This window comes from Coffea arabica, chromosome 2e (genome assembly GCF_036785885.1).
Source record: "Coffea arabica cultivar ET-39 chromosome 2e, Coffea Arabica ET-39 HiFi, whole genome shotgun sequence".
Lineage (NCBI taxonomy): Eukaryota > Viridiplantae > Streptophyta > Magnoliopsida > Gentianales > Rubiaceae > Coffea > Coffea arabica.
This window is the reverse complement of record NC_092313.1, coordinates 49,814,195-49,826,309: the sequence shown is the minus strand read 5'-3', so window position 1 is coordinate 49,826,309 and position 12,115 is coordinate 49,814,195. Positions and strand designations below refer to the sequence as shown.

General features: G+C 41.0%; 1 long non-coding RNA gene across 1 annotated transcript; it reads right to left on the bottom strand.

Moving 5' to 3' along the window:
* LOC140037304 (uncharacterized) lies at positions 1 to 2,851 on the bottom strand. Its single transcript, XR_011841228.1, has 2 exons — positions 2,754 to 2,851; positions 1 to 217 (listed from the first exon to the last, which is right to left on the bottom strand). It is a non-coding gene; the product is annotated as an uncharacterized lncRNA (long non-coding RNA).
* Positions 2,852 to 12,115: the final 9,264 nt, after the last annotated feature.

The window sequence follows — 12,115 nt, the reverse complement described above, 5'->3', positions numbered from 1 at the left end:
TGCGGAAGCGTTCAAGCTTAATAAGTCACTTAATGTATAACCAGTACATCGGGTAATCATAAAACGACTTAAATTCAAAGTACACATCAGGGCCCAAACCTTTCAAGTTTTCAATTTCCAAAAGTATAACCCAAACCAGGGCCTAGTCAAAATATATATCAGGAGTCTTAACAAAATTACAACGGATGGTTTCTCCATATTTCTCCAAGAGTCGGTCCTGTTAAGGAAAACAAAACTATAGGGTGAGCTAAATGCTCGTGAGGCCAAGAACACACATGCAAGCACTTAGTCAAATAACAATCCCAAATTTAATAAATAAAGCCATGTCTTTTCAATACTCAATCAATCAAACATGAAAGGTAATCAGAAACAATTCAAGGATATAGTAGCTCTCAGGAGCTAAGTTCCACTCGATCTGCCGTTGTCATTCGTATACCTTCCCGCATTGACCCTCCTGTCAACCGGGTCGGTATTTCCATTTCCGTAGATCACCACTTACTTCCCTCCGTCCACCGTACACCCCAAGGGCCCACAAGTCTATTATTGGGCGATACTCTACGAGTATGCCAAGCAAGACCTCTTATTAGGTCGAGCTTATGTGTATCTCATGGCTCGCCCCAGTCCCCGACCAAGCCCATTACCGGCTCGAGTCTAAGGTTGGCCTATGAGTTTGGGCGTCCCCCATTCATTTGAAGGTCGATGAGGTTCACTCCAACGACACAAGCATTCATGACATAACATTGCATTTCATTCATTCATTCAATACATTCCATTCATTCATTTGAAATTAGAACGAGTGCGATAAAGTAGCACCAGCCCTTATCTTTAAAACTTTCAACAAATACCACAATTAAACAAGTATCAAAATTCACACACTTGACACTCACCGAGCAATTCAATAAGAATTATTTTCTGGGAGTTCAAGTGTCCGCGGTGAGATCCTCTTGAAGGTCTCCTTGCGCGCCTGGCAATTTAATAGCGAATAATCACACAATTAACCCACTTATCAAGAAAGATTGTACACTAGTACAATCTAAGAATTATTTTGCAAAAAGGAACCTCAATTTCACGTAAATCGAGGCTCAACTTGCCTTTTATTAGGTACAATATTATTTGAGTTTTTATCTTGAAAATCGTAAGCAAAACGTTTAAGAATATCAAAAGAACAAAGAGTTTTTGAAAAACTCTATTTCTTTGGAATTGGAAAATTTTTCAGTTTTATGATGAATCTTTGAAAAATCATAACTCGCTCAGTATAAGTCGAAAATTGGAAAACTTTATACCGTTGGAAACCTCTTAGAGAGTACTATAAGTTCCTAGAAGACACTTTTCCATGAATCGAAGTGAAAAGTGGTCAAAAATGAGCTTGAAAACGCAGGGTTGGTTTTCATGGCAGAATTAAGTTGGATTTCGGCCAACTTTGGAAATTCGGCACGATTCACACGTTGCAAACCGGCCTCTGAAATTTGCAGCTCAATTAGTGTTACAAGGGAGGTTTATAACAAAACAAGCGGATCAAGAATCGGAGTTTCGGGTACCGAGATACGGTAGCCCGAAGTTGAGCAAATTCAAGACTGGATGAGAATTTTCCAGATTTGAACCTCCAACATGAGGAATTTAATTGGGTATCGAAACGAACTTGGATTGGTACCAAAATTGGCAGTATTTCAATACTATATGGAAAGTATCTCTCTATCGAATTTCGAGGAAAAATACCTTCGGCAAGGTAGTTAATTAGCCCACCAAAGTTCAAGAAAAATCCTAAGGCAATCTGCCTTTGACTTGCATTTCCCAATTTCCAATCGTCTAACCAAGAAAGTTATCCAACCATGGTTCATTTTGTGAAATAAGGGTCTAAGATACACCCATAATATCTTTGGTAAGTGTTTAATATCAAAAACATCAACTAACAAATTCACTCCAAGATTTGGTTCCAAACCAGTCCAAACATCATGGTTTTCCAAAACAGAGCAGTCCACTTGTTTCAGTCACAAATCAGTCAATATAGCTCGAAATTGAGCATGGCTTACGCCGTTGGAAAGTACATTCATAGGACTAAAATATCACAGAAGAAATCATTTCCAAATTCGGCACCCATCTGGTTCAAATTCGGGCATCAAGTTGCTGCCTGAACACTTCATTCCAGACGAACAGAGCAACAGGACAGCGAACTTAAAACATTTGGTTCGGCTTGCTCACAAGGAATCAGAACGTGAATTTTATACCAAATCAAAGCTAGGAATGTCTAGTTTCAAATGCCACCGACGGTACATGATTTCTACATCCGAGGACAGAGTTATAGCCAAAATACTACTGCTGGTCAGGGCATACGCGAATCAGTTTTCCAGATTTGCTGGTTTCTAAAAAAAATTCATTTGCCCATTCAAACCTCATTATTTTTGGATGAAATTTTCCACACCTCTAATACATCATATAAGCATCCAGTTCAAGCCATTAAACCATTAAAAACTGGCCTTAAAATGGCCGAATAAAACAGGGGTAGAATCGGAAGTTTTTGCTTCTTGCACCCAATGAAGTTCCTACTAATTACCCACCACTAATGCATCATTATAATCACTAAACCAACAATATAATCACCATTAATTATCACATCAGCAACAACAACCCAAGTGTGGGAATTCCAAGAGCCCACAATCACATTTCTACACCATAATCAAGTAACTAATTGCATGCATGAGCTTAATCTTGTCATATAATCTCCATAAGATAAGAATCCAAGGGTTGATCATTACCTACTCCTTTGGTTTGCAAGGTCAGAATTTTCGGCCCTCTTGAAGCTCCAAGAAACCGTGAAAGCTCCCCTCCTCCTTAGCTAGATATAATCTCCAAGAGGTTTGCCAAGTGGTCTCCAAGTTGGGTGTGATTTGGAGGTGATTTGGGTGAGATTAGTGTGCAGAAATTTTAGAACAAGGAGTTAGAAAGAGGGAGTGTTTTGGCCGGCCATGAGGAGAGGGAAGAGAGAGTGTGTTTGATCTAAGTTAGCTTCCAAGAGAAGGTGCAATGTGTGGTGCAAAATCACCCAAAAGTCAACTCTCATTAGGGGCCGTTTGGTGCGATTACGGCTCGATTTTTTTCGCGCGTTTGGTTCACTAGTGCACTAAACCTCCAAGGCATATATATTCATGTAAATATTATTCACTCTTATTTGTCCCGGAATAAGGGTCTAAAGTCCCTCAAATGAAGTCGCGCGTGTGAAAACGCGTACCGTCAATTTTACCGCTATAACGCGAAACTTTCGAAAAATTCTTATAACGATTGCACTACTAACTATCACTTGAATATTTATTCATAAAATTACCTATTTTAGGACCATAGTACAAGTCTCCAATATTCCAAGCTTATTGTGCTACTACGCGGATAAAATCTCCAAGCACTATTCACTATTTTTACGAAACGCGCTCTAGGAAATTAATTTTTGAAACGAATCATTTTAAAATATAACGAAGTTACATTACCATGTATTTAGGTCTAATAAGACTAGAAAATATTCCTTGGAAATAAAATCCAATTAAATAATTTATTAAGCCATAAATTGGGCATAAAATAATAGTTTTTTTTTTTTTTTTTTTTTGCGAGTCCTCACATCCTCTCCCCCTTAAGAAAATTTCGTCCTCGAAATTTACCTTGGTTGATGAACAAGTCTGGGTACTTCTCTCTGATTGTCTCTTCAACTTCCCATGTTGCTTCCTCTACTCCATGGTTCTTCCATAGAACTTTCACTAGTGGTATCTGCTTGCTCCTCAATTCCTTCACCTTTCGATCCAAAAGTTTTACCGGTCTCTCCTCATAGGTCAGGGTTTCATCGATCTCAACATTCTCCGGTTGTAAAACATGAGAGGGATCTGGATGATATTTCTTAAGCATGGACACATGAAACACGTTATGAATACGAGACAAGCTCGGTGGTAATTCCAGCTTATAGGCTACATTCCCAACTCGCTGAATAATCTTATATGGCCCTACAAACCTTGGTTGTAGTTTCTTCCCTTTTCCGGACATCAGGCTTGCTTTTAAAGGCGTAATCTTGAGAAATACCATATCTCCAACAGTGAACTCCAAATCTTTTCTCCGATTGTCGGCATAACTTTTTTGTCTACTTTGAGCGGTTTGAATCCTTTGCCGTACCAATTTTACCTTTTCATTAGCCTCCTCAATCCAAGACACGGTAGTCGGGTCTAAAATTTTTCGTTCACCTACTTCATCCCAACAAATTGGGGATCTACACTTCCGACCATAAAGTGCTTCGTATGGAGCCATTTGAATAGAAGAGTGAAAACTATTATTGTAGGCAAATTCCACTAACGTCAAAAACTTACTCCAATTCTCTCCAAAATCCAGTACACAAGTCCTCAACATGTCCTCAAGAGTTTGAATTGTTCTTTCAGATTGTCCATCAGTCTGGGGATGATAGGTGGTACTAAAGTTCAACTTAGTCCCCAACACTTCTTGCATCTTTTGCCAAAACCTCGAAACAAATCTTGGATCCCTATCCGACACAATACTCACAGGTATACCATGTAGTCTAATAATCTCATCTAAGTACAACCTGGCCAGCTTTTCTAACGGGTATTTCATGTTAATCGGTAGGAAATGAGCTGATTTAGTCAATCTATCCACTATCACCCAAATAGCATCATGGCCTCTCTGTGTCCTTGGTAAGCCTGATACAAAATCCATGGTAATATTTTCCCATTTCCACTCAGGTATTTCTAGAGGTTGCAAGAGTCCCGAGGGTTTTTGATGTTCGGCTTTAACCTGTTGACAAACCAAGCATGTCTGAACAAATTGGGCAATTTCCTTCTTCATATTTTTCCACCAATATAGACTTTTCAAGTCTTGGTACATTTTATTTCCTCCTGGATGTACTGTAAACCTTGATCGGTGTGCCTCTTCCAAAATTTCTTTTCTAAGCTCTTCATCCTTTGGCATAACCACCCGATTTCGAAATCTCAATATTCCATCTGATCCCAAAGTGAAATCGGTCTGGTCTCCCATTTTGACTTTCTCCACCAATTTCTGCATTTCAGGGTCCTTTTCCTGAGATTCCTTAATACGTTCCAATAGAGTGGAGGTTATCACAATATTCCCCAAAATCACTTTCCTTGGTTCTAATCGAGGATTCCAATAACTAACTTCCTCCAACAATCGAAATTCCTTAACCATCAATCCAGCCATTTGTACCTGACGGCTCAAAGCATCGGCCACTACATTGGCCTTTCCAGGATGGTACTTAATCGTACAATCATAATCTTCCAGAAATTCCATCCATCTACGTTGCCTCAAGTTCAGCTCCTTTTGAGAAAATAAGTACTTAAGGCTTTTGTGATCTGTAAAAACCTCAAATGTTACTCCGTACAAATAATGTCTCCATTTCTTCAAAGCAAAGACCACAGCCGCTAACTCCAAATCATGGGTCGGATAATTTCCTTCATGCGGTTTCAATTTTCTAGAGGCATAAGCTATCACTTTATCATTTTGCATCAAAACACATCCCAAACCTTCCTTAGATGCATCGGTGTAAACCACAAAACTATCATGTCCATTTGGTAGAGCTAGAACAGGCGCTCTAGTCAACCGTCTTTTCAACTCCTGAAAACTTCCTTCACACTTAGAACTCCAAATAAATTTTCCATTTTTCTTGGTCAACTCAGTCATAGGTCCAGCGATTTTCGAAAAATCCTGGATGAATCTCCGGTAATACCCTGCCAGTCCTATAAAACTCCGAACTTCCGTTGGGTTTTCCGGTCGTTTCCATTTCGAAACAGCTTCCACTTTAGCTGGATCCACTTTAATCCCATCCTTAGAAATTATATGTCCTAAGAAAGTCACTTCCTTTAGCCAGAACTCACACTTGCTAAACTTAGCATATAACTGATGTTCCCTCAAGATTTGTAAAACAATTCTCAAATGTTTCTCATGATCTTTCACATTCTTGGAATACACCAAAATGTCATCAATGAAGATCACCACAAATTGATCCAAGTAAGGCTTAAAAACCCTATGCATTAAATCCATGAAAGCGGCAGGTGCATTGGTTAACCCAAAAGGCATTACTGCAAACTCGAAGTGCCCATACCTCGAGTTAAAAGCAGTCTTAGGTATGTCCTTCTCCAAAATCCTCAATTGATAGTAACCTTGCCTTAGATCCAACTTTGAAAATACTACCGCCCCTTGCAGTTGGTCAAACAGTTCATCAATGTGGGGTAGTGGGTATTTATTCTTAACCGTAGCATCATTTAAGCCTCGATAATCTATACATAACCTCAAACTCCCATCTTTCTTCTTTACAAACAAAACTAAGGCTCCCCACGGGGAATCACTCTCTCGAATAAAACCCCGTTCCAACAAATCCTGTAATTGTAACTTCAACTCCTTCAACTCAGCCGGAGCCATCCTGTATGGTGTCCTTGATATAGGTGCTGTTCCCGGAGCTAAATCAATTTTAAAATCTATTTCCCGTTCCGGGGGTAAAGACTCCAATTCTTCAGGAAAAACATCGGAAAATTCTTTCACTACCGGTGTGTCCTCCAGATTCACCTTATCGCTAAGGGTATTAATAAGAAAAGCCAAATATCCTACAGCTCCCTTATTCAACAATTTTCTAGCCCGAATTCCCGAAATAAGTGCAGATGAGGCTAACTTACCCCTCACATCCAATTTCAGGGTTGCCTCACCTGGAATACACAATTCTACAATTTTCGTCCTACAATTTAGTTGGGCATTATAACGGGCTAACCAGTCCATTCCTAGGATCACATCATATCCTTTAATCGCTAAGCCTATCAAATCGGCCAGCAATTTTCTTTCGTTCACGCAGATTTCACTATTCTGATACACCAGATTAGCAATTAAACTTTTGTCCCCAGTGGGTGTTTTAACCTCCAAGTCATATGGTAACGTAATTGGCTTCAAGTCTATTCCACTCATGAAGTCAGGGTTTACAAAAGAGTGCGTTGCACCCGGATCAATTAAAACCCTAGCTAGGCGGTGAAAGATTGGAATTGTACCTTCGACCACTTCGGTCGCCTCTGGAGCTTGTGGATAGTCCAACGCGTAGACCCTAGCCGGTACTTTCGGTCGACTCCCTCCGGCACTGGTCTGCTTAGAGGTCGATTTTTCAGGTCTCTGCAGGTTTCCCCCTGTCTTTGACGATTTCGGACAATTTGCAATCTGATGCTCAGTGCTCCCACACAGTAAGCATTTTCCCAGCTTTCTCCAGCAGTCATCCTCAGAGTGGTTGGGTTTACCACAATACCCACAAGTAATTTGAGGGGTCACAGTCGATCCAACAGATGGTGTTCCCCTAGCTTGAGTCGTCCCGCTACGACCTCCCCTCGATATAGCTCCCCTAGAAGCTCCAGTAGTTCTCGTTCCTCCTTCTCCTCTTCCCTTGTTAGAAGGGTGTACGAACTTACTGGTCTGCCCAGTAGTGCGACTAGGGAAATTCCTTTTTCTATTGTGGAAATCCCTCACTTGAGATCTTGCATTCTCAACCCTTTGCGCTTTCTCTAAAGCCTCAGTAAAAGTAGAGATTTGGGCTGCAGCCAAGCCCTCCTGAAGTTCCACATTAAGTCCCTGTATGAACCTTCTAATCCTCCTCCGTTCATCGGCTACTAACTCAGGAGCATATTTGGAAAGTTTAGTGAACTTCCCTTCATACTCTGCTACAGTAAGGGTTCCTTGTTTTAACTTAATAAATTCGTCCTCCCTTTTCTCTTGGATCAAGGGCGGAAGAAACTTTTCGTTAAACTCCCTTGTGAAATTCTCCCAAGTCCAAGGGGTTCGAGCTCTTTCCCATTTTCCTTTCATTAAATCCCACCAAGCACGGGCCATTCCCTCAAATTGAAAAGCAGCAAAGTTCACTCGCCTATCCTCAGTGTAGTCTAGTGCGGCGAATATATTGGTCATCCTTTCTAACCAATTCTCCGCTATCTCAGGGTCAGGTTCACCCATAAACTTAGGCGGGTTAAACTTTAGGAATCTTTCCAAGGCTCTATCCTCTCCTCTATCCTGGCCCCCAGGCTGGTTAAATGGTCCAGGACCCTGTCTCTCCGCTAGACGTTCTAGGATATCAGTCATCCTATTGATGGCAGTAGCCACTTGGCTACCCTCAACGTTTTCCTGTCCCTGGATCGGTCCAGTTGCCGATCCCTGGTCACCCCCCTGAGGTTGGGCCTGTCTAGACGTTCGCCCACGGCCTCGACCACTTCTTAATCCTTCCATTAGTCTAGACGTGCCTAGTGCAAGAAATAAATTAATTTAAGCAGAAAACAAGAATTATATCGAATTTAGAACTAACCAAGAAAGCATTGAAATTAACAATAATTTACATTCATAAGCATGTCAAGTTTGTACAATTAGCAAGTTAGGGACAATTCACAAAATATAGCACACAGGTGCTCAAAAGTATACTTTTAGTCACAGAAGACTAAAGTAAGAACAAGTGCCCAAAAGTAGGCCACACAAGCATGCAAAATACAATGGCCACAGCACTCGCGTCACCCTAACTAGTCCTAACTGTACCAGTCAAAAGTCAAAAAGGGGGTCAACGACCAAGATCCTAGTCCATAGCAGGGCTATCAGGAGGAACCTCCTCCTCGGGATCCTCCTCCGGATCCTCCTCCTCCTCATCAGGAATCACCTCAGCAGCGTCCTCAACCAAACTAGTCGCATCAGCCAGAATCTCGAAAGCCCGAGTACGGACATCCCGTCCTAGCCTAGTAAGTCGAGCCCTACTATCCCGAAGCTCCTGGTTAACCACTGCAGATGTGGCTACCTCACCCTCCAGCACCTCCTCGAGCTCGGCAATCCGCTCACCCTGAGCGCCCACCATCTGCCTAAGCTCATCTACCTCAGCCTGTAGATCAAGGTTGGCATCCACCAACTGACGACGCTCGTCGTCCAAAGCAAGCACTAAGTGGTTCGGGTAGGCGAAAGTCAACCTACACGAACATCGAGGGTATCTATCGTAAGGTGAGTAGCGAACTCGATCTCCTCCCGCTAGAGCTCGGTAGAAGATAGTCCTAAGAGGCTCGTAATGACCATTCGCATGGCCATTCCCGTTAGCTGCCGGGGCTCCGTTTCCGTCAGCCATCCCTGCAAAATAATAACAATAATAATATTTTTCAGGTTAGAAACTTAAATCACCACTCAGTTCCAATATCCTGCAATGCATGCCTATCTTAATCGTTGGTTCATCCCAATCGTCACTTGAGGTAGGACTAACTTAGTTGCTAGCTCGCCTCAAGTATCACTTAGGGTAGGATTAAATCATCCCGTATCGAGTCTTAAAGGTAGAGTATCTAATATGTCTCCCATATAGACCTCTAACCTAGTGCTCTGATACCAACTGTGACGCCCCACATCTCCCTAAGGCGGACCAAAGGGTATCCGCGGACGCCTGCCCAGCTCACGCCAGGACTCAAGCAATTCCATTCAATTTCAAACCGAACTAAACACTTCGAAGAGAGCAACATAAAAACAATAATGCGGAAGCGTTCAAGCTTAATAAGTCACTTAATGTATAACCAGTACATCGGGTAATCATAAAACAACTTAAATTCAAAGTACACATCAGGGCCCAAACCTTTCAAGTTTTCAATTTCCAAAAGTATAACCCAAACCAGGGCCTAGTCAAAATATATATCAGGAGTCTTAACAAAATTACAACGGATGGTTTCTCCATATTTCTCCAAGAGTCGGTCCTGTTAAGGAAAACAAAACTATAGGGTGAGCTAAACGCTCGTGAGGCCAAGAACACACATGCAAGCACTTAGTCAAATAACAATCCCAAATTTAATAAATAAAGCCATATCTTTTCAATACTCAATCAATCAAACATGAAAGGTAATCAGAAACAATTCAAGGATATAGTAGCTCTCAGGAGCTAAGTTCCACTCGATCTGCCGTTGTCATTCGTATACCTTCCCGCATTGACCCTCCTGTCAACCGGGTCGGTATTTCCATTTCCGTAGATCACCACTTACTTCCCTCCGTCCACCGTACACCCCAAGGGCCCACAAGTCTATTATTGGGCGATACTCTACGAGTATGCCAAGCAAGACCTCTTATTAGGTCGAGCTTATGTGTATCTCATGGCTCGCCCCAGTCCCCGACCAAGCCCATTACCGGCTCGAGTCTAAGGTTGGCCTATGAGTTTGGGCGTCCCCCATTCATTTGAAGGTCGAGGAGGTTCACTCCAACGACACAAGCATTCATGACATAACATTGCATTTCATTCATTCATTCAATACATTCCATTCATTCATTTGAAATTAGAACGAGTGCGATAAAGTACGCACCCGCCCTTATCTTTAAAACTTTCAACAAATACCACAATTAAACAAGTATCAAAATTCACACACTTGACACTCACCGAGCAATTCAATAAGAATTATTTTCTGGGAGTTCAAGTGTCCGCGGTGAGATCCTCTTGAAGGTCTCCTTGCGCGCCTGGCAATTTAATAGCGAATAATCACACAATTAACCCACTTATCAAGAAAGATTGTACACTAGTACAATCTAAGAATTATTTTGCAAAAAGGAACCTCAATTTCACGTAAATCGAGGCTCAACTTGCCTTTTATTAGGTACAATATTATTTGAGTTTTTATCTTGAAAATCGTAAGCAAAACGTTTAAGAATATCAAAAGAACAAAGAGTTTTTGAAAAACTCTATTTCTTTGGAATTGGAAAATTTTTCAGTTTTATGATGAATCTTTGAAAAATCATAACTCGCTCGGTATAAGTCGAGAATTGGAAAACTTTATACCGTTGGAAACCTCTTAGAGAGTACTATAAGTTCCTAGAAGACACTTTTCCATGAATCGAAGTGAAAAGTGGTCAAAAATGAGCTTGAAAACGCAGGGTTGGTTTTCATGGCAGAATTAAGTTGGATTTCGGCCAACTTTGGAAATTCGGCACGATTCACACGTTGCAAACCGGCCTCTGAAATTTGCAGCTCAATTAGTGTTACAAGGGAGGTTTATAACAAAACAAGCGGATCAAGAATCGGAGTTTTGGGTACCGAGATACGGTAGCCCGAAGTTGAGCAAATTCAAGACTGGATGAGAATTTTCCAGATTTGAACCTCCAACATGAGGAATTTAATTGGGTATCGAAACGAACTTGGATTGGTACCAAAATTGGCAGTATTTCAATACTATATGGAAAGTATCTCTCTATCGAATTTCGAGGAAAAATACCTTCGGCAAGGTAGTTAATTAGCCCACCAAAGTTCAAGAAAAATCCTAAGGCAATCTGCCTTTGACTTGCATTTCCCAATTTCCAATCGTCTAACCAAGAAAGTTATCCAACCATGGTTCATTTTGTGAAATAAGGGTCTAAGATACACCCATAATATCTTTGGTAAGTGTTTAATATCAAAAACATCAACTAACAAATTCACTCCAAGATTTGGTTCCAAACCAGTCCAAACATCATGGTTTTCCAAAACAGAGCAGTCCACTTGTTTCAGTCACAAATCAGTCAATATAGCTCGAAATTGAGCATGGCTTACGCCGTTGGAAAGTACATTCATAGGACTAAAATATCACAGAAGAAATCATTTCCAAATTCGGCACCCATCTGGTTCAAATTCGGGCATCAAGTTGCTGCCTGAACACTTCATTCCAGACGAACAGAGCAACAGGACAGCGAACTTAAAACATTTGGTTCGGCTTTCTCACAAGGAATCAGAACGTACATTTTATACCAAATCAAAGCTAGGAATGTCTAGTTTCAAACGCCACCGACGGCACATGATTTCGACATCCGAGGACAGAGTTATAGCCAAAATACTACTGCTGGTCAGGGCATACGCGAATCAGTTTTCCAGATTTGCTGGTTTCTAAAAAAAATTCATTTGCCCATTCAAACCTCATTATTTTTGGATGAAATTTTCCACACCTCTAATACATCATATAAGCATCCAGTTCAAGCCATTAAACCATTAAAAACTGGCCTTAAAATGGCCGAATAAAACAGGGGTAGAATCGGAAGTTTTTGCTTCTTGCACCCAATGAAGTTCCTACTAATTACCCACCACTAATGCATCATTATAATCACTAAACCAACAATATAATCACCATTAATT